The 21,505-nt window shown below is 41.4% G+C and overlaps 1 long non-coding RNA gene across 2 annotated transcripts in view; it reads left to right on the plus strand.

The window, feature by feature from the left end:
- The window catches only part of Gm30843, a 42,689-nt gene that overhangs the window by 3,670 nt on the left and 17,514 nt on the right, over positions 1 to 21,505 (plus strand). Inside the window, exon 2 of one of the 2 annotated variants that reach the window (XR_378120.4) lies at positions 18,152 to 18,183. The exons of the other annotated variant lie outside the window; for it this stretch is intronic. This is a non-coding gene — a long non-coding RNA (predicted gene, 30843). The remainder of the gene's footprint in view (positions 1 to 18,151; positions 18,184 to 21,505) is intronic. 2 annotated transcript variants of the gene reach the window in all.

Raw genomic sequence — 21,505 nt, forward strand, 5'->3', positions numbered from 1 at the left:
ATGTTGAAATAAATTAATCAACAGATTTCACACGTGATTCCACCTTAATTCCAAACCTTTTGAGCTAACAGTAATAAAGGAAGAAAACTCACGGATCAAGATGTTTGGGATAGTCTAATATCTACCTACATCTGATAAAATGCTGCAAACCTGAGGTCCTGGAATTTATATGGGTGCAGAGTCAACCTTGATGTACCTCACCACTGTGAGCACACACTGCAGACCAACAACTGCTCAGGGTGGCTGCTTTGAGACACACTGTGTGATGCTTCCTTAATGTCTGAGAATGCCGTAATCTCTAGTATAGGTTGTCCTTTGGGTAAAGTAAGCTGCAGGGGCTGGATCATCCAACATGGATAGTACACTGTTACCTCGACCAAAGAGCTTATTCACTGTAACCAGTAACCTGAAGTAAGTCGTTATCCTATCTGTAAGACATGAAGATAGCAGGATATAAAGTTGGATTATTTAAAAAATTATCCTCATCGTTCTGGTTACCCTGTGCTTATGTGGATGTAGCCTCAAAAAAACTTTAGGGGTTTTCCCTATTTTTTTAAAACAACCCATACACTTTTCTTTCTAGTGGCTTCTAGGAATATTATAGGAACCACCTATAATTAAAAATAAACAAATGGCCAGGCAGTGGTGGTGCACACCTTTAATCCCAGCACTTGGGAGGCAGAGGCAGGCCTATTTCTGAGTTCAAGGCCATTCTGGTCTACAGGGTAAGCTCCAAGACAGCCAGGGCTACACAGAGAAACCCTGTCTCGGAAAACCTAAATAAATAAATAAATAAATAAATAAATAATCATAAAAACAAACAAATACAACCAAACAACCAAACAAACAGGGTATCTCACTGGTCTGAAATCACAAGTAGGCATGGATAGCCCCAGGCTCCATGCAGCTCCAACATCCCACAGATAAGACAAAGCCATGTCAACATACTTGGCTCCTTTTACATGGACTCCAAGGAACAAACTCAGGTCCTCCTGTTTGCCAGGTGGATACACTGCCACTTGAGCAACCTCCACAGACTCAGAGATGTCTTAGTGACCTCAGTGACCAGTCAGTGTTCTGACTAGAAAATGAAAAATGTTCTCTAGATGTGTGTGTGTGTGTGTGTGTGTGTGTGTGTGTGTGTGTTGCTCTCTTATCAAAATACAGGAAAAAAGCTATTATACAGAATCAAAACTATATTCATGAAAGTGAATATTTCTAAAACTATGGTATGTGTTGAATTCAAATATTAAGTAGCCATATCAGTTATCTTCATTTAGCGCCAAGGTTTACAGACTAGAAACAAGAATCACACAAACAGAAATGACATGTCACTAGGACATTTTAAAAAATACCCCAAAGAGATGAAAGACTTCCTCTGGGCTTTTAATAGAATTACCCCATATGTTGTTTAAGTGTTTCATAAAATTTTTAAATCTCATAAGTAAATTTTCCAGGTCAAGGAGTATACAGTCATCACACACACACACACACACACACACACACACACACACACACACACACACACACAGAGAGAGAGAAAGAGACAGACAGACAGACGGACAGACAGACAGGAGAGACAGACAGATACAAACACATATACATAAATACATAAGTATATACATATAATGTTTCCAGTGTAGTGAGCAAGCTATTGCTACTTAATTTTATTTTATACATATACATACACAAACCTTCAACTCAGTCTATACTATCAAAAAGAAGAAGGAGGAGGAAAGGAAGGAAGAGGGTGGAGGGGTGGAGGGGTGGAGGGAGGGAGGGAGGGAGGGGGAGGGAGGGAGGGAGGAAGGAAGGAAGGAAGGAAGGAAGGAAGGAAGGAAGGAAGGAAGGAAGGAAGGAAGGAAAGATGCAAACTTGTACAAAAGACTTAAGACAGGACCTCACTTTTCTACCCTACACAGGCATTGCTTCCAATCTTATGTCACCGCTTCTAACCTGTTGCTAATATGAGCAGCCACAAAATCCTGCCTCTGCAGCTCAATCTCTGCGTCCCTCAATGGTGCGCTGTGCCTCTAAATCCAGAGCCACAAAACAAAAACAAAAACAAAAACAAAAACAAAAAAAACCAAAAACAACAACAACAACAAAAAACACTTCTTCCATTAAGTTGCTGCTATCAGGTATTATAGCTAACCCATTTAAATATTGTAATTTTCAAGGCAAGACATCTGAAAAGCCAATAACTCCAGCACAGCCTTGTCCCATGCCATCCCTGAGCTGCTGTACTCAGTTCCTAAGATGCTTCTACTTTATCTGTCCTCATTTTAAATGTGTGTCATATAACCCTATTTCCTATCTTTTAAGAAAAAAAATATAATTTCTTAAAATTATATATGTAAAACATTTAATTTTTCAATATATATACATATATATATATAACATTTGAAAAATTAAAATGTTATCTAAGGGTCCAGAGAGGTGCTTCAGCAGTTAAGAGCACTAATGCTCTTTCAGAAGACATAGGTTTGGGTCGCAACATCATCTGTAACTCCTTGCCACCAGGGAATGCTCTGACCCTGGGACTCAGGTGAGATCAGCATTTTCTTTTTGTTAATGTTTTAATTCTAATTTCTTTTTTTTAAATATTTTTTATTATTACATATTTTCCTCAATTACATTTAGAATGCTATCCCAAAAGTCCCCCATACCCTCCCCCCCACTTCCCTATGCACCCATTCCCATTTTTTGGCCCTGGCATTCCCCTGTACTGAAGCATATAAGGTTTGCGTGTCCAATGGGCCTCTCTTTCCAGTGATGGCCGACTAGGCCATCTTTTGATACATATGCAGCTAGAGTCAAGAGCTCCGGGGTACTGGTTAGTTCATAATGTTGTTGCACCTACAGGGTTGCAGATCTCTTTAGCTCCTTGGATACTTTCTCTCTCAAGTGTCTCTCTTAGGCAATCCTCTAAGGAGAGCACAAGCAACAGAGCTTCTAGGTCAGGGTCACGTGTGCCTACCTCTGCAGTCAGGAGGTGGGGCTGTTCCACAGCCCTCTGAACACTGGTCTCCCAGAAGTGATGACACAGGCTAACAGACTCACAGGAGGAACAAGCTCCAGGCAGACACACCTAGAACAACTAACACCAGAGATTACCAGATGGCAAAAGGCAAACATAAGGATCTTAGCAACAGAAACCAAGATTACTTGGCATCATTAGAGCCCAGTACTCCCAACACAGCAAGTCCTGGATACCCCAATACACAGGAAAGGCAATATTCAGATTTAAGATCATACCTCATGATGCTGGTAGAGGATTTTAAAAGGACATCAATAACTCTCTTAAAGAAATACAGGAGAACATAGCCAAACAGGAGCTAAAACTATCCACTAGAAAAGAGGCAGCTATTATAAATAAGGCTGCTATGGACATAGTGGAGCATGTGTCCTTATTACCGGTTGGACCATCTTCTGGATATATGCCCAGGAGAGGTATTGCGGGATCCTCCGGTAGTACTATGTCCAATTTTCTGAGGAACCCCAGACTGATTTCCACAGTGGTTGTACAAGCTTACAACCCCACCAACAATGGAGGAGTGTTCCTCTTTCTCCACATCTTCTGCAACATCTGCTGTCACCTGAATTTTTGACCTTAGCCATTCTGACTGGTGTGAGATGGAATCTCAGGGTTGTTTTGATTTGCATTTCCCTGATGATTAAGGACGTTGAACATTTTTTCAGGTGCTTCTCAGCCATTCTGTATTCCTCAGGTGAGAATTCTTTGTTCAGTTCTGAGCCCCATTTTTTAATGGGGTTATTTGATTTTCTGGAGTCCACCTTCTTGAGTTCTTTTTATATATTGGATATTAGTCCCCTATCTGATTTAGAATAGGTAAATATCCTTTCCCAATCTGTTGGTGGCCTTTTTTGTATTATTGACAGTGTCTTTTGCCTTGCAGAAGCTTTGCAATTTTATGAGGTTCCATTTGTAAATTCTTGATCTTACAGCACAAGACATTGCTGTTCTATTCAGGAATTTCTCCCCTGTACGCATATCTTTGAGGCTTTTCCCTACTTTCCCCTCTATAAATTTCACTGTCTCTGGTTTTATGTGGAGATCCCTGATCCACTTAGATTTGACCTTAGTACAAGGAGATAGGAATGGATCAGTTCGAATTCTTCTACATGTTAACCGCCAGTTGTGCCAGCACCATTTGTTGAAAATGCTGTCTTTTTTCCACTGGATGGTTTTTGCTCTCTTGTCAAAGATCCAGTGACCATAGGTGTGTGGGTTCATTTCTGGGTCTTCAATTCTATTCCATTGGTCTACTTGTCTGTTGCTATACCAGTACCTTGCAGTTTTTATCACAATTGCTCTGTAGTACAGCTTTAGGTCAGGCATGGTGATTCCACTGGAGGTTTTTTAATCCTCGATCAGAGTTTTTGCTATCATAGGTTTTTTGTTGTTCTAGATGAATTTGCAGATTGCCCTTTCTAATTCATTGAAGAATTGAGTTGGAATTTTGATGAGGATTGCATTGAATCTGTTGATTGCTTTTGGCAAGATAGCCATTTTCACTATATTGATCCTGCCAATCCATGAGCATGGGAGATCTTTCCATCTTCTGAGATGTTCTGCTATTGTTTTCTTCAGAGACTTGAAGTTCTTATCATACAGATCTTTCACTTCCTTAGTTAAAGAGTTATGCCAAGGTATTTTATATTATCTGTGACTATTGAGAAGGGTGCTGTTTCCATAATTTCTTTCTCAGCCTGTTTATCCTTTGTGTATAGAAAGGCCATTGACTTGTTTGAGTTAATTTTATATCCATCTATTTCATTGAAGCTGTTTATCAAGTTTAGGAGTTCTCTGGTGGAATTTTTAGGGTCACTTATATATACTAGCATATCATCTGCAAAAAGTGATATTTTGACTTTTTACTTTCCAATTTATATCCCCTTGATCTCTTTTTGTTGTCGAATTGCTCTGGCTAGGACTTCAAGTACAATGTTGAATAGGTAGGGAGAAAGTGGGCAGCCTTGTCTAGTGCCTGATTTTAGTGGGATTGCTTCCAGCTTCTCACCATTTACTTTGATGTTGGCTACTGGTTTGCTGTAGATTGCTTTTATCATGTTTAGGTATGGGCCTTGAATTCCTGATCTTTCCAAGACTTTTATCATGAATGGGTATCAACAGAGGAATGGATACAGAAAATGTGGTACATTTACACAATGGAGTACTACGCAGCTATTAAAAAGAATGAATTTGTGAAATTCCTAGGCAAATGGATGGACCTGGAGGGCATCATCCTGAGTGAGGTAACCCAATCACAAAAGAACTCACATAATATGTACTCACTGATAAGTGGATATTAGCCCAGAAACTTAGAATACCCAAGATATAAGATACAATTTGCTAAACACATGAAACTCAAGAAGAATGAAGACCAAAGTGTGGTCACTTTGCTCCTTCTTAGAATTGGGAACAAAACACCCATGGAAGAAGTTACAGAGACAAAGTTTGGAGCTGAGATGAAAGGATGGACCATCTAGAGACTGCCGTATCCTGGGATCCATCCCATAATCAGCTTCCAAAAGCTGACAACATTGCATACACTAGCAAGATTTTGCTGAAAGGACCCAGATATAGCTGTCTCTTGTGAGACTATGCCAGGGCCTAACAAACACATAAGTGGATGCTCACAGTCAGCTATTGGATGGATCACAGGGCCCCCAATGGAGGAGCTAGAGAAAGTAACCAAGGAGCTAAAGGGATCTGCAACCCTATAGGTGGAACAACAATATCAACTAACCAGTACCCCCTGGAGCTCTTGTCTCTAGCTGCATATGTATCAGAAGATGGCCTAATCGGCCATCAGTGGAAAGAGAGGCCCATTGGTCGTGAAAACTTTATATGCTTCAGTACAGGGGAATGCCAGGGCCAAGAAGTGGGAGTGGGATGGTGGGGAAGTAGATGGGGGAGCATGTGGGGGACTTTTGGGATAGCATTGGAAATGTAAATGAAATAAATACCTAATTAAAAAAAGGAAAAAGAAAAAAAAAGAATTTGATCTCAAGGATTTTTGTAAAATATAAAAAGAAAAAGAAAAAAAAAGAGGCAGCATTTTCAAGAAATTGTGTTGGCTCAACTGGCAGTTAGCATGTAGAAGAATGTGAATTGATCCATTCTTATTTCCATGTACAAAGCTCAAGTCTATGTGGATCAAGGAACTGCACATAAAATCAGAGACACTGAAACTAATAAAGGGTAAAGTGGGGGAAAAGCCTTGAAGATATGGGCACAGGGGAAAAATTCCTAAACAGAACACCAATGGCTTGTTTTATAAGATCAAGAATCAACAAATAGGACCTCATAAAATTGCAAAGCTTTTTTAAAGCAAAGAACACTGTCCATAAGACAAAATGGCAGCCAACACATTGGGAAAAGATTTTTACAAATCCTAAATTAGGTAGGGGGCTAATATCCAATATATACAAAGAACCCAAGAAGTTAGACTCCAGAGAACCAAATAACCCTAAAAATGGGGTACAGAACTAAACAAAGAATTCTCAACTGAGGAATCCAAATGACTGAAAAGCACATTAAAAACGTTCAACATTCTTAATCATCAGGGAAATGCATATCAAAATAACCATGAGATTCCACTTCACACAAGTCAGAATGGCTAAGATAAAAAAACAGCAGATACTAGCAAGGATGTGGAGGAAGGGATTGCTGGTGGGACTGCAAGCTGGTACAACCACTCTGGAAATCAGCTTGGTGGTTCCTCAGAAAATTGAACATAGTACTACAGGAATATCCAGCAATATCACTCCTGGGCATATACCCAGAAGATGCTCCAACTTGTAATAAGGACACATGCTCCACTATTTTCATACCAGATTTATTTATAATAGCCAGAAGCTGGAAAGAACTCAGATGTCCCTCAACAGAGGAATGGATACAGAAAATGTGGTACATTTATACAATGGATTATTACACAGCAATTAAAAACAATGAATTTATGAAATTCTTAGGCAAGTGCATGTCTCTAGAGGATATCATCCTAAGTGAGGTAATCCAATCATAATAGAACAAACATGATATGTACTCACTGATAAGTGGATATTAGCCCAGAAACTCAGAATAGCAAATATACAATTTGCAAAACACATGAAACTCAAGAAAAAGGAAGACCAAAGTGTGGATACTTAGATCCTTCTTAAAAGGAGGAACAAGATACCCATGGAAGGAGTTACAGAGACAAAGATCTGGGCAGACACTATAGGAACGACCATTTAGAGACTGCCCCACTTGGGGATCTATCCCATAAACAACCACCAAACCCAGACACTATTGCAGATGCCAACAAGATTTTGCTGACAGGAGCCTGATATATGTCTCCTGAAAGGCTCTTCCAGTACCTGGCAAATACAGAATTATATGTGCACAGTTATCCACTGGACAGAGCACAGGGTCCCCAATGAAGGAGCTAGAGAAAGTACCCAAGGAACTGAAGGGGTTTGTAGCCTTATAGGAAGACCAACAATATGAACTAATCAGTACCCCCAGAGCTCCCTGGGACTAAACCACCAATCAAAGAAATCACATAGTGGGATTCGTGTCTCTAGCTGCATATGTAGCAGAGGATGGCCTAATCGGCCATCAATGGGAGGAGAGGCCCTTGGTCCTGTGAAGGCTTTATGCTCCACTATAGGAGAATGCCAGGGCCAGGAGGTAGTAGTGAATGGGTTGGGGAGCAGGGGGAGGGGGAAGGTGATAGAGGATTTTTGGAGGGGAAACTAGGAAAGGAGATAACATTTGAAATGTAAATAAAGAAAATATCTAATTAAAAATTAAAAACTTAAAAATTAATAAATAAAATAAAAGTTGAAATTCAGATTATCTAGTTTTCTCCATCCAGTTTGCTCCCATCATTTCATGTGCATTCTCTCCTTTAATTGAGCAATGTGACTAGATCAATTCCAGTTACAACTTGAAAGGAAGAGTTTGATGAAATAACATTTCTCTGCCTCTCTGGTCTATTTTTAAATCTGGTATATATTTAAATCTGGCTTACTCTTTATGGTAGCATTAGTGAGATCTTTGAAAATCTCAGCTCTCTTGCATCATCCATAGGATCAATGCAACTCCCTTAGGTGCAACACACAATTTCTCCTGCAGCTATAACTACATGACTTGAACTTTTTCTCTTGGAATTTCATCACTCTAGCATACAGTCCAGGCCTTCTCCAAGATAGACCCAACTCTCAACATTAGCCCCTGATCTCAGTTGGATAAATATCCCTTTGAAACTATAACCCCTGTTCATGAGGCTGGAGAGATGGCCCAGCAGTTAAGAGCACTGGCTGCTTTTACAGAGGACTCAGGTTTTACTCCCAGACCCCACATGGTAACTCACAACTACCTACGACTCCAGTCCTAGAAGAACCAACATCCTTGTCTAGCCTCTACATGCACTGCACACATACGGTACAGAGACATCCATGTGAGCAAAACCTCCATTCACATGAAATAAACAAATGAATGCATAAAATCTTAAAAATAAGCACAGTTCCTCTTCACTTCAGGTGATAGCTGAATCAGCCATATCCATTTTTAAAGGTAGGATTCTTTGTTTCCCAAGACGACCTCAAATTCACTACACTTCGAATTTCTTTTGTTAAGATTTATTAATTTTTTTATTTTGTGCATATCTGTGTACCATGGGCATGCAGTGTCCATAGAGGCCACAAGAGGGCATTGATCCCAGGCAACTGGAGTTACAGATGAGAATAAACAACCTTGTAGTGCTGGAAACCAAACATGGATCCTCTGGCAAGGTGTCTGTGGAAACTCCAATGCTCTTAACTGCTGATCCAGCTGGTCAGCCTCTTATTTTTCTGCTGCTTGGATTCTAATGCTAATATTTGGCCCCCAAGACTGGTTGCTCCAGAGAAGAGAGAGTCCACACACAGATGCTAGCAAAATGACCCTGTCCCTAGGTTACTTCTGTTTGGCAAATAAAGATGCCAACATCCAGTGTCTGAGCAGAAGAGACACAGGTGCAGTTTAGGTTTCTTGGGCTTGGGATCAGAGAACAGTGAGGAAAACGTGCAGGAGGAGGAAGAAGCCACAATGGGTTAGGAGTCAAGGAAAAGTGGCCCTGAGGATTGGCCAATTGGAGATAAGATTAGCTTAGTTGAAACACAGTAATAACTCAGGGTTGTCAATATGAAAGTAGATTCTAATAGAGGATTGGTAGCTACCATTTAAGGGTCTGTGAATATAAAGGTCATGCATGGTTTTTATATGAAGAACTAAATGATCAAAGGTGGGGTAGAAATCCTGGTTTGATAATTAAAATTACTACAACATCATGTATATCTGCCTTTCCAATATCCTCTTGCATAATCTCTCCTCCCACATTTCATATAAAAGGCTGACCTCTCCTCTCCCATAAATGTTCACTCTCCTCTTCCCCTTCATCAAAGAATTCACTCTGTTGCTTCCCCAGGGAACATCCCTTGAGGCCAGGCTTCCTGTAACTGTCCTATGTAGTAGGGGCCAAATATTTTGGCTTTCTAGTTAGTTTTGCAACAAGGAAAACTGCATTCTTAAAAATCATAATATCTATGTTTATACAAGGAAGGAAATATTTTTTAAAAGTCATTGAAGTAGCAATACCCTAAACCCTAGAAAAGCTGTTTCCTTTGTTTAGGAGTGATTGCTCCTGCTCTGAAACTGATAAGCTTGCTAATGTTATGAAGCACTGTTGAAATCACCAAGGAAATTTTTAATCAATCTATATACAAAATTCTCCAAAAGATGTTTTTCAATCTGTCTTAAATCTGTGTTGAAGCATCTCAGAGACTTTCAGATTAAAAAAAAAAAAAGATGTTGTCAAAGGTAAACATACCTTTTCTTGTTTTATTATTCGCTGAGGAAGACCCACATTAGACATTACCCAAATAATGATTTGGTTAGAGTTGTTTTTATCAAAGTGGAAGAAGTGCACCTGGTAAGCCCTTTATAAATCTAAATAATATATTTCAAATATTTCTCAGAAACCAATAAAGGAATGATTGCCACAGCCACATAACAAATTTCTTTAAAGGGGGTTCAATTCCCTGGAATCAGTACAAAAAGTACAGAGACAACAAATTCTAAGCACAGGGGAGATTTATTGCCGCAGGAGGGAGTAAGTAGGAGGTGGGGGAAGTAGATGCTGGAAGGGCAGCAGCAGCTGCAGCAGCTAGAAAAGCAAGAGAGCAAGTGCGGGTGTTACTGCAGGATTGGGTTTTTAAGGGGAAAGGGCAGACTCTGTGCTAGAGTTAAGTTGATACCTAAATGTACAAATAAGAATATTTGATTGCTGGACATTAGTGTTCTGATTCAGGAATAACTCAGTGAACAAAAAAGGGAATAGACCTTGGTGGCTAGCTTTAGAAATGTAATGCTTTTGTTTTCTTTTTGGCAAGGGAAAGAAAAAATGAGTAAAGGGGCAATGCCAGTCTACAATATTTGCCATGCTTGTCTGTGCTCCACATGCTGATACCTGTGTTTGCCATGCTGGGCTTGCTGGAGCCCTTCACTTCCATTTTAGTTTTATTATTGAACTGTTGGGTGTAGGGTTAGGGGCATACTTCTGGATGCCTCCTGATGACATTGAAGACATTCTTATTAGGGGCCTGTGAATGCTGGCATCCTGTTCAAGGTTGAAAAAGATAGGCTATGTTGTTTGATTTCCAGGCTCTGTTGGACAAGCTGAGGCTAGGAAATTGTAGTTTGTGAGGCTGGACCAAATCATAGATCAGAAGAAACAGTTGGATTTGGTGTTGGAGTTACTGAAGCAGTCTACAACTGATTTGAAATCTGTGGGGAGATAGACTAGGGACAGAGGTAAAATTAAAGGGTTAAGAGAAATAATTTTTTTTCTTGGGTATACATTAGAAGCTTTTAGGATCATGGCCCTGGAAGTTGAAAGAGGGGAGTCTCCAGACCAAGGAAAAATGGGAGAGATTTAACCCAATGTGTGTTTCCAATAGACACATTGAAAACTTAGGCTGTTAGTTTTAGGAATACTTATCTGGAGTTTGATTTAAATTGATTTTCTGAACCTTTGAGCTAAAGGGATCTGCAACCCTATAGGTGAAACAACATTATGAACTAACCAGTACCCCGGAGCTCTTGACTCTAGCTGCATATGTATCAAAAGATGGCCTAGTCGGCCATCACTGGAAAGAGAGGCCCATTGGACTTGCAAACTTTATATGCCCCAGTACAGGGGAATGCCAGGGCCAAAAAGTGGGAGTGGGTGGGTAGGGGAGTCGGGTGGGGAGGGTATGGGGGACTTTGGGATAGCATTGGAAATGTAAATGAGGAAAAATAACTAATAAAAATATAAGAAAAAAGAATTTTTAAGTTTATAAAGGAGATAAATGTTTTAGATATATTAACATTACCATTGTTTGTTAACTGTATAGTAATTTATATAATAGAAAGTGTAATTGGTTTCTGTTTTTGAGTTATAAGTTTGGAAACCCAAACAAATCTAGAGGGAAATATAGAAATTTTAAACAACATTCATGTGTTTTTCAAAATAAATTCATTTAGCTAAATCCCAAATGCTGTCCCTCTTTCCAGTCTCTCCCTCACAGAGTCTCTCCCCAACACCATTCCCTTCTCCTCTGAGAAGGCGCCCCCCCCCCCCACACACACAGATGTTCCCACACCCTAGTATATCAACTATCTGCCAGATTAGGCACATCCTCTCCCACTGAGGCCAGACAAGGCAGCCATGAAGATGGAGTTGCCTGTTTGCTACAGATGTGCTAGGGGCCCTGCTACTGCTCTTGTATGTTCTTTGGTTGGTGGCTCAGACTCTGAGAGCTCCCAGGGGTCCAGGTTTGTTGACTCCTGTGGGATCCCATCCACTTAAGGACCTTCAGTCCTTCCCCCAACTCTTCTGTAAGTGTCCCTGAGCACTGTTTACTGTTTGGTTGGAGGTACTGCATCTAATCCAGTCTACTGATGAGCAGAGCCTCCCTGAGTACAGTTATGCTAGGCTTCTGTCTGCCACCATGACAAAATATCCTTAATAATGTCCTAAACCTATAGTGTATGTCAGTGAACCAATCCTACATATACTATACAACCCTTTACTTTTTCCATTCACCAAGTTATATAGGACTGAATTTAGGTTTAGGATTGGAGCTTGCCCATGGGGTGGGTTTCGAGTTGGGCTGGTTATGGATTGGCCTTTCCTTTGGTATCTGCTCCATCTCTGCATTTCTTCTAGACTGGACAAATTTGGGGTTGAAAGTTTTGTGGTCAGGTTGGTGTCCTTATCCCTCCACTGAGCATCCTGACTGGCTACAGGATGTGGCTTCTTCAGGTTTCTTGTGTCTACTCTTAGGCATCTTGGCTAAGGTCAACCGCATTGACTCCTGGGAGCCTCCCCTATCCCAGGTCTCTGGGACTTCCTAGAGATTCTCCTTTCCTCACAGCTCATCCTGACCCCAGAAGCTGCAGATTTCCATTCAGTCTCCTGGCCCTCTGGGCCTCTCTCCTGTCTGTCCATGCAGCTGATCCTGCTTCCTCCTTCCCCTCCCCATCCCCTCTACGACCCAGTTCCTTTCCTCCCTGTGCCTCCTATGACTATCTTGTTTCCCTTTCTAAGTGTAATTCAAGCATCCTTGCTTGGTCCTTCCTTCTTCTTTAACTTCTTTGGGTCTGTGGGGATTATTTTCTCAGACCAATATATCACTTTCTCAAATCCATATAATTTACTTAAACTGTTAAATTCTCAGACCTTAAAACATTTTCTTATAATTTATATTTATAGACTTACAATTAAGCTCTTACATCCTCATATCTTCATATAGCACAGTTAAATAACTTTAGTATTTTTTAGACTATCATAAATTCAGTCCTATATAACTTGGTGAATGGGAAAAGTAAAGGGTTGTATAGTGTATGTAGGATTGGTTCACTGACATACACTATAGGTTTGGGTTCTGCTTTGTAAAAATCTCTTATCTTTTGGTATGAGAGTCAGGTACATTTGGAGAAAGGATAAAAGGGATTTAGACTTGAGTGAGCTATTTGATATAAGTCATGACTAGTGTCCCATGTTGAAGGAAGGTTAAGTATGTTATTATTTAGTTTATGTAGTAAGGTAGTGCTAGTCTGGGTCTGCTTTTCCCTTGTGTGATAGCCAGGCACTATTGTACACGGGACTTGGGTGGAAAAAAATAAGCTTAGCTAAGCAGGTGGGTTAAACAGGATCTTGATTGGCATGACTGAGGGGAAAGAGTCTTCCCTGGATGATTTTAAGTGACATATCTCTTGACTGGGGATAACAAGGGCTATATACATTTGTGGAGTGAGTAGGAGTTTTTAGGGAGAGTATACATTATTTGCTGAAGGCAAGGTGCTAGGAACACTCCATTTGCATGAAGAGGAATATCTGAGTGAAGGTTTCCATTGCTGTGCAGACACACAATGACCAAGGCATCTCTTATAAAGGACATCATTTAATTGGGACTGGCTTACAGGTTCAGAGGTTCAGTCCATTATCATCATGGCAAGAAGCATGGTAGCATAGAAATAGGCATGGCACTGGAGAAGGTGCTGAGATTTTACATCGTGTTCTGATGGGAACCAAGAGAAGACTTGCAAAGCCCACTCCAACAGTGACACTTCTTCCAACAAGGTCACATCTATTCCAAGAAGGACATACACCCCCTATGGGCCAAGCATTCAAATACATGGGTCTATTGGGGCCAAACCTATTCAAACCACTACAATAAATTTCAGGTGCTTGCTAGACACATTCTTCTAAGAAGAGAGGAAGTTTAACCTGTAACCTGGCCAGCACACTACATGACTACCTTAAGGGTGGCAGAGATGAGGGTCACAAGGTTACATGCACTGGGACATGCAGGCCCAGAACAGGGAGGAAGCAGTCCTACTCCTGGCAGTCTCAAGAAAAGATTTACAGTGTTTAGATATATTTGGACTTCACTCTTGCTCCAGGCTGGTTTCCCCTGTCACAGGGTTCTAGAAGGAAATAGGATGAGTTGAAAAAGATGAAAGGGCAGGTTGGCAGGCTGTCACCTCAGTGTGATTTTTGTCTTTACAGGAAAGAATTGTAAGTGGTGAGTTTTTTCCTAAGAATTTTGGAGGAATAGAATCCAAGATATTAGAAGAGATTAGAGTCCCCTATACATGAAGGAGGGAGGGAGGGAGGGAGGGAGAGAGGGAGGGAGAGAGAGAGAGAGAGAGAGAGAGAGAGAGAGAGAGAGAGAGAGAGAGAGAGAGAGAGAGAACTTTTTGATGGTTTAATCCAGAGTTATTTTCATAGATCTAGTGATGAGTAGAGAGGCTGAGACAAGAGTATGCAAACAAAGAGGTCAGCTGCAGATGGTGTTGTATAGAATTTGAAGAGCTTGGTGACAAGCACAAGGGTGGGTCCTAGAAAATGTTTATGTGTTTTAGAAGTATCAAGATGGAAAGATGTATACAGATCTAAAAGGCAGAGGGCTGGAACATAAAGGAAAATGTTTTAAGTTTAAAGGAGTTTCTATTTTGTTTAGGGCAGAGGAAGGTAATGACTAGAGATGGGCAAGCATTAGAAAGTAAGGTGTTCATGGGATGGGATGAGAGAGAATCCAAGATAAGTGACTTGGGGAGAGCAGAGTTTGTGTGTGTGTGTGTGTGTGTGTGTGTGTGTGTGTGTGTGTGTGTGTGTGTGTGTGTGTGTGTGTGTGTGTGATTTGGTAACTCTTGCAGTTGAAGACATTGAGGAATGACGTGGTGTTAGAGATTGTAATGGAGGTCTATCAAGGTAATCTATATACTGAAGGAGGCTGAAGGGATAGGAGGGAAGGCAAACCAAACCCAATGAAAGTACCCAGAAGGGGACTGTATGGAAGGGGATGGGCCATAGTGTGGAGAGGAACAATGACAGTGTTAATAGAGAGAAGGTCTTAGACAAGTAAAACAGTGCATTAGGCTTTTTGACTGTCAATATGGGAGTGTTGTAGCATGAAGAGGTGAGACAGAAATAGTTTGAATAAAAGGAACTGAAGGATGAGTTTGAGTCCTCAGAGGCTGGTTAAGGGCCAAGATTATTGTGGTTTAAAAAATGTAGGCAGATGAGTTTTTGAGTGAAATAGAGAAAGGTTTCTGATTTGCAGCAAGGGAAGGAGAGGTGGCATCCTATATAGTGGGATTGATTAAAGAAGGAGGCAGAGAATAAGAGGGGTTTTAGAATTTTGAAAAATGGGAGAGCAAGAGAGTGAGAACTAATAAAGGCTGGGGAAAGGAGGGGGAATATGTAGAAAAGTGTTTAGGGAGCTGTTGATTGAGTAAAAAGCAAACCTATGTCAGTTTCGGGAAGGCTATTTCATTCTATAAAGGCAATAGGAGATGAGAGAAGAGGAGAAATGGTTGTGGAAAGGGAAATCCTTGAAAGGAGCACGTAAAGAGTGGCGTTGGGAGGACTGGCTGGATACTCTATGGGAGAGGGAGTGGGATGAATGGAATGAGCGAGGGATGTGGTGATGCAACCTGACATAAGAAGTGGGAGCCAGGGCTACAGTAGAGTGTTTAGTGTGAATCCATGCTGGTTCATCAATATCCTCAAAGATCCGAGATGCATACGTTATAGTAGGATGTACGCTCTAAATGGTCCATGTATCCAAGAAAATGACAGTTTTTCACTATGCAGACTGGGAGAAACTTGGGGAAATGGACCTTACAGAGTAAGGACAAGGCAGAGTACAGCAATCAACCCAACATATTTAAAGTCTGAGAAGAGCCTGTGCAGCAGGTGAAGCGTGGGGCAGTTTATCGCAGTGGTTAGCATCACTTTAATCCAGATAGAGCCACTGTCCTGCCCTCTTTGTCTTCTCTGGAGGCTGTGGGTTTGTGTTAGGCACCCATACGTCTTTCTAATGAGAAGGTGAACATTTTAAATATATTCAGGAGAACTCTGAAGAATTTGAGGACCATCTCTCTAGTATGATTGATTCTATGCTTAACTTTGTAGGTGTGTGCAGTCCATGGAGGGAGAAAGAGTGTGTAAAACTAAAATTCCACTGAAGAAAGGAGGAAAATAGACTTTCAGAAGTATAGGAGAGAATCATGATGTAGTTTGAGATCCTGTGTTTGAGTAATCTGTAAAAGGAGTTTTGTCAGAGAAAAAAACAAACAAACAAACAAACAAAATAAGCAGTGCAGGATAGAAAATGTTTATTGGGAGGAGAGGCCCTTGGTCTTGCGAAGACCATATGCTCCAGTACAGGGGAATGCCAGGGCCAGGAAGCAGGAGTGGGTGAGTTGGGGAGCAGGGCAGGAGGGGGGTATATGGGGCTTTGTGGATAGCATTTGAAATATAAATGAAGAAAATATCTAATTTAAAAAAAAGAAAAAAAGACAATGTTTATCTTGAGAAAGTGGCTGAAGATGAGGAAGAAGGCTGAGGTACATGCCAGATAACAAGACCATAAAGTAGACTGCATTTGCTGGGGACAGGCAAAGAGACTGCTTGGTAATCATAAGTGGAGAATTTGGCTTCAGGAAGGGAGAGGAAGCAAGGAAGCTGCTGTTAGTGGCTGTACCAGTATCACATAGGAGGCTGGGCTGGCATAGACAAAGTCTGTGTTTGTGAGTCAGGGTTACTCATAGTTGGTTGTAGACTAAACCATCCCTTATCCATGCTGAGGTGAGAATTTTGTTTGTGCCTCAATACTTTTAATCCCTAAATCTAACACAGCCAGGATTCAATGGATCCCTTCACAGAGAAAAGTTGAGTAAAGAGTTTCCGGAAGTTGTAAACTCTTGCACCTACAGACAAGACAGTGCTCCAAAGCCCAAGACAAAGTCCTGAGGACGTTTGGAGGAGATCCATGTTGTGAATGGGTCTACAAGAGACTTCCCCTCCTTTCAGCTTGCCAAAGTATCTGGGCAAAATCTAAATTGTGACTTCACTTCAGAGCAGCAACTAGAGCAAACAATCACTGAACAGGGTTCTGGACAGCTCTACAAACTGAGCTTTACACAAAGGAGAGAACATGCCATAACATCCCCCATTGCTGTTGTGGATAGTTAAAAATGTTCCCTACATCCAGCTGGGCGTGGTGATGCACGCCTTTAATCCCAGTACTCTGGAGGGAGAGGCAGGCCGATTTCTGAGTTCGAGGCCAGCCTGGTGTACAGAGTGAGTTCCATGACAGCCAGGGCTATACAGAGAAACCTTGTCTCAACAAAACAAAACAAAACAAAACAAAACAAAACAAAACAAAACAAAACAAAACAAAACAAAACAAAACAAAACAAAACAAAACAAAACAAAACAAAACAAAACAAAACAAAACCAAAAACAAACAAAAAAATGTTGCCTACAATCTCTGCTGGTGATGCTGTTTGGAAGGAAGGGAGACCTTTACAACATGAATCTCCCTCTAAAGGAAGTCCTGGGGCTGGCATTGAGGTTTCTAGCTTGGCTCCACTCTTGAACCATTTATTTACTGCTCCATCAATGGAGCAATCTTATATCCTCCACCATGGTGGACTGTACTTTCAACCATAAGTTCAAATAAGCCCTCCTTCCCTAACTTCCCTTTTCTTGGCATTCGATTACAGCAATGACTACACTTACTTAATTCATCAAGATGCACATATGACAACTTTAGATATTTACAAATTGCTAGTACCTAGAAATACTCAAGAAGCTTTCACTCAAGCATCTCATGGTCAATGGAAGGAAAGACTGAGAACATGAAATAATGAATCCCTCTGCTTACACTGTGCCAAGGATAAAAGAAGAAAAAAAATCCTTACTAATCTCTGAGGCATCTGTGAGAGATGTAAACCGGTCCCACAGCAACACTTGGTTTAGGTAGCAAAGCAGCTTTCATAACCTATTAGGAAAAGACAGTTCACACATACATGCGAACATACGTGCATGTGCATCTCTCTCTCTCTCTCTCTCTCTCTCTCTCTCTCTCTCTCTCTCTCTCTCTCTCTCTCTCTCTCTCTCTGTGTGTGTGTGTGTGTGTGTGTGTGTGTGTGTGTGTGCCCAAATGCAGAGGCTTATGTCTACAATAACTGAAACATAGATTTATGTCTTTGCAATCTCTCTTCTGCCAGCACACATGTTTGTTTCTGTTTGTTTCTCAGGTCCTTTCAATTTTGCCCAAGCTCCTAAATAGGTAAGATTATGTGGGGTGGTGGGCTGTGCACAGATAGCCTGGTCCCCAGTGGAGCAAAGGTCTGGAACCCAGGAGCCCTAGCAGCAGGTGATTTCCATCAGCATGGGACAGCAGGAGTTTGGCCACGCCTCCTGTGTACCTGGCTCCTGTCACTTAGCTACAGCCTCCCACAGCGCCCCTGCAGAGAGGTATGCCTTAGTAGCTGCACTAAGCCCTCCCAAATGCAAATAAAGTTTCCCTAAACTCTCAGTCCAAGCCAAAGAGAAGTACCTGCTGTCAAACCCTGAATCCTCCCCAAAACTGTATATAAGTCCTACCCAGGGAATAAAAGGTGTGTGAGAACTACTCCATTGTCCAAGCCTTTGTTCTAAGAGCTCTAACACTTGGGGAGAGATTGGCTCTCCTGAAGTGCTGCCTGAGGCCCTCTGCACTCCTCACTGGCTAGTCAGCTTCTCAAAGGCCCAGCCTGACCCAACCCAGTGCAGGGTGGCACACACTGGAATTACAGCATGACAGAGATGGAGGTGGAGCCAACTGGCACAGCTTAAGTGGGGAACCAACTTCCCCTCCCTGCCCACATTTGCTTCCCTTCGCTGGAACCCTCGCACCAGGCCTGGCCAGAGATTTCCTTGGAAAGCCTCTGGTGCTTAGGCCCACAGAATTACAGGTATGCAGCACCACACCCAGCAACTTACACAAATAAACACACACACATATACACATAGACAGACAGACACAGAGACAGAGCAATTCCACACTTGTCTAGTTAATATTGATTTATGGAATATACTGAAAACAGAAAACATGAGGTATGGCTTTTTGCTGAAGACTATTTGGGTCTTTGGATTCATATACATTTGAGAAGACCTTTTCCCCCCATTCCCACCCCTCCCCCGTTTCCCATACTACCTTTGGTCTCTAGCACTATGGTGAATGTTCATGATGGGAGCACACATCATCAACTTTTGAAAAAGTGTAACATAAAAACAAACAAACAAACAAACAAACAAAAAACTAGGCCTTTAGGCCCAGGCTTAAGAATGTGACCTTTGTGACTCAATGCTCCAAGGCATGCTAATAATAAAACAGAGAGCAACATTCTTTTACCCACCTGCTACCTGGGTTTAGGGAGTATTTGTTCAAAAGAAGGTCACCCTGACCATTGCTGGAACCCACTATGCAAATGTGTTATTGTTAGAGGCTCATGGAAACTGTCTTGAGAAATAACCACACAATTACCAGGTATTTTCTTGTGACTTCCACTTACTCGTGACTTTTAACTGGTATTTTTGGTATTTTCCAACAACGCCCTCCCCACCCCCTTGAGTTGTGTTTTTTTCCTTTAAGTACCCCCTCCCCCAGCTACTCAGGACCCACACGGTCCTCTACCCCTGCGTGGTGTACGACTGTGGACCCCAGAGCATGCCTGGAATAAAGGTCCTCTTGCAGCTTGCATCAAGATTTCTCATGAGTGATTTGGGGTGTCGCCTCTCCTGAGTCAGAACATGGGGGAGTCCTCACATTGTGGATCTTTCACTTTCTTCTCATCTTCTATGGAATGCCATCAACCGATGTTGAGAATAGTGTCAGTTATGTGCTTACATATATAGAATTTTTATTGAAGTATTTCATTTCCTTTTGATAGTTTGTGAAGATTTGTTAATTTTCTATAGCATGATAAAACATCATGACCAAATAAATTTATAGGATAACAAGCATACTGAAGCTTATAGTTCCAGAGAGTTAAAGTCCATAATCATCACAGCAAGAAGCATGGCAAAAGGCAGGTAGGCATGATTGCAGTTGTACGCAAGGGCTTTAAGTATGAGGGACATCACTAGGCAGTGAAAGTTAACTAGAAATGGCTTGTACTTCTGAAATGTCATGCTCAACCCCTAGTAACACACCTTATTCAACAGGCCATACCTCCTAATCCTTCTGCAAATGTTTCTCCAAATGGGGACCAAGTATTCAAATATTTAAACCCATATGGGGCATTCTCATGCAAACTACCTCTCTTCTCTCTCCCCCCCCTCTCTCTTCTTTATAATGTGATTGGTTTTTCTTCTTCTGTCATACTTAACATCAAGATAGAAATTTCTGCTTTCTACACTCCTCCCAGGCTTACTGTCACATCTCTTCTTGCCATGATCCACTCTTCCTCACTTTTCCTTGGAAGAGAATAGAGAGAAGAGAAGAGAAGAGAAGAGAAGAGAAGGGAAGGGAAGGGAAGGGAAGGGAAGGGAAGGGAAGGGAAGGGAAGGGAAGGGAAGGGAAGGGAAGGGAAGGGAAGGGAAGGGAAGGGAAGGGAAGGGAAGGGAAGGAAAGAGGATTCTTCTCAGGGATATCAACCATATATTGGAATAACAAAATACAGTGGCACTATATTCATTAACTTTTTTGTTTGTTTGTTTTATTTTTTATTGGATATTTTCTTTATTTACATTTCAAATTTTATTGCCTTTCCTAGTTTCTGAAAATCCTGTATCTCCTTCCACCTCCCCCTGCTCACCAGCCCACCCAAGATTCCTGGCCCTGGCAGTCCCCTATACTGGGGCACAGAACCTTCAGCAGACCAAGGGCCTCTCCCCCCATTGATGACTGACTAGGCCATCCTCTGCTACATATGCAGCTAGAACCATGAGTCCAACCATGTGTTTTCTTTGATTGGTAGTTTAGTCCCAAGGAGCTCTGAGGGTACTGGTTAGTTCATATTGTTGTTCCTCCTATGGGGCTGCAAACCCCTTCAGCTCCTTGAATAATTTCTCTAGCTCCTTCATTGGGAACCCTGTGCTTAGTCTAATGAATGGCTGTGAGCATCCACTTCTGTATTTTTCAGTCACTGGCAGAGTCTCTCACAAGAGAGCTTTATCAGGCTCCTGTCACCAAGTTCTTGTTGGCATGTACAATAGTGTCTGATTTGGTGGTTGTTTAGAGGATGGATCCCCATGTGGGACAGTCTCTGGATGGTCTTACCTTTAGGCTCTGCTCTGAACTTTGTCTTTGTAACTCATTTCATGGGTATTTTCTTCCACCTTCTAAGAAGGATTGAAGTATTGACACTTTGGTCTTCCTTCTTCTTGAGTTTCATATGTTTTGCAAATTGTATCTTGGGTATTATAAGTTTCTGGGCTAATATCCACTTATCAGTTAGTACTTATCATGTGTGTTCATTTGTGATTGGGTTACCTCACCCAGGATTATCTCCTCCATATCCATCCATTTCTCTAAAAATTTCATAAATTCATTGTTTTTAATAGCTGCGTAGTACTTCATTGTGTAAACATACCGCAATTTCTGCATCCATTTTTCTGTTGAGGGA

The sequence above is a fragment of the Mus musculus genome, chromosome 6, assembly GCF_000001635.26.
Source record: "Mus musculus strain C57BL/6J chromosome 6, GRCm38.p6 C57BL/6J".
Taxonomy (NCBI): Eukaryota; Metazoa; Chordata; class Mammalia; order Rodentia; family Muridae; genus Mus; species Mus musculus.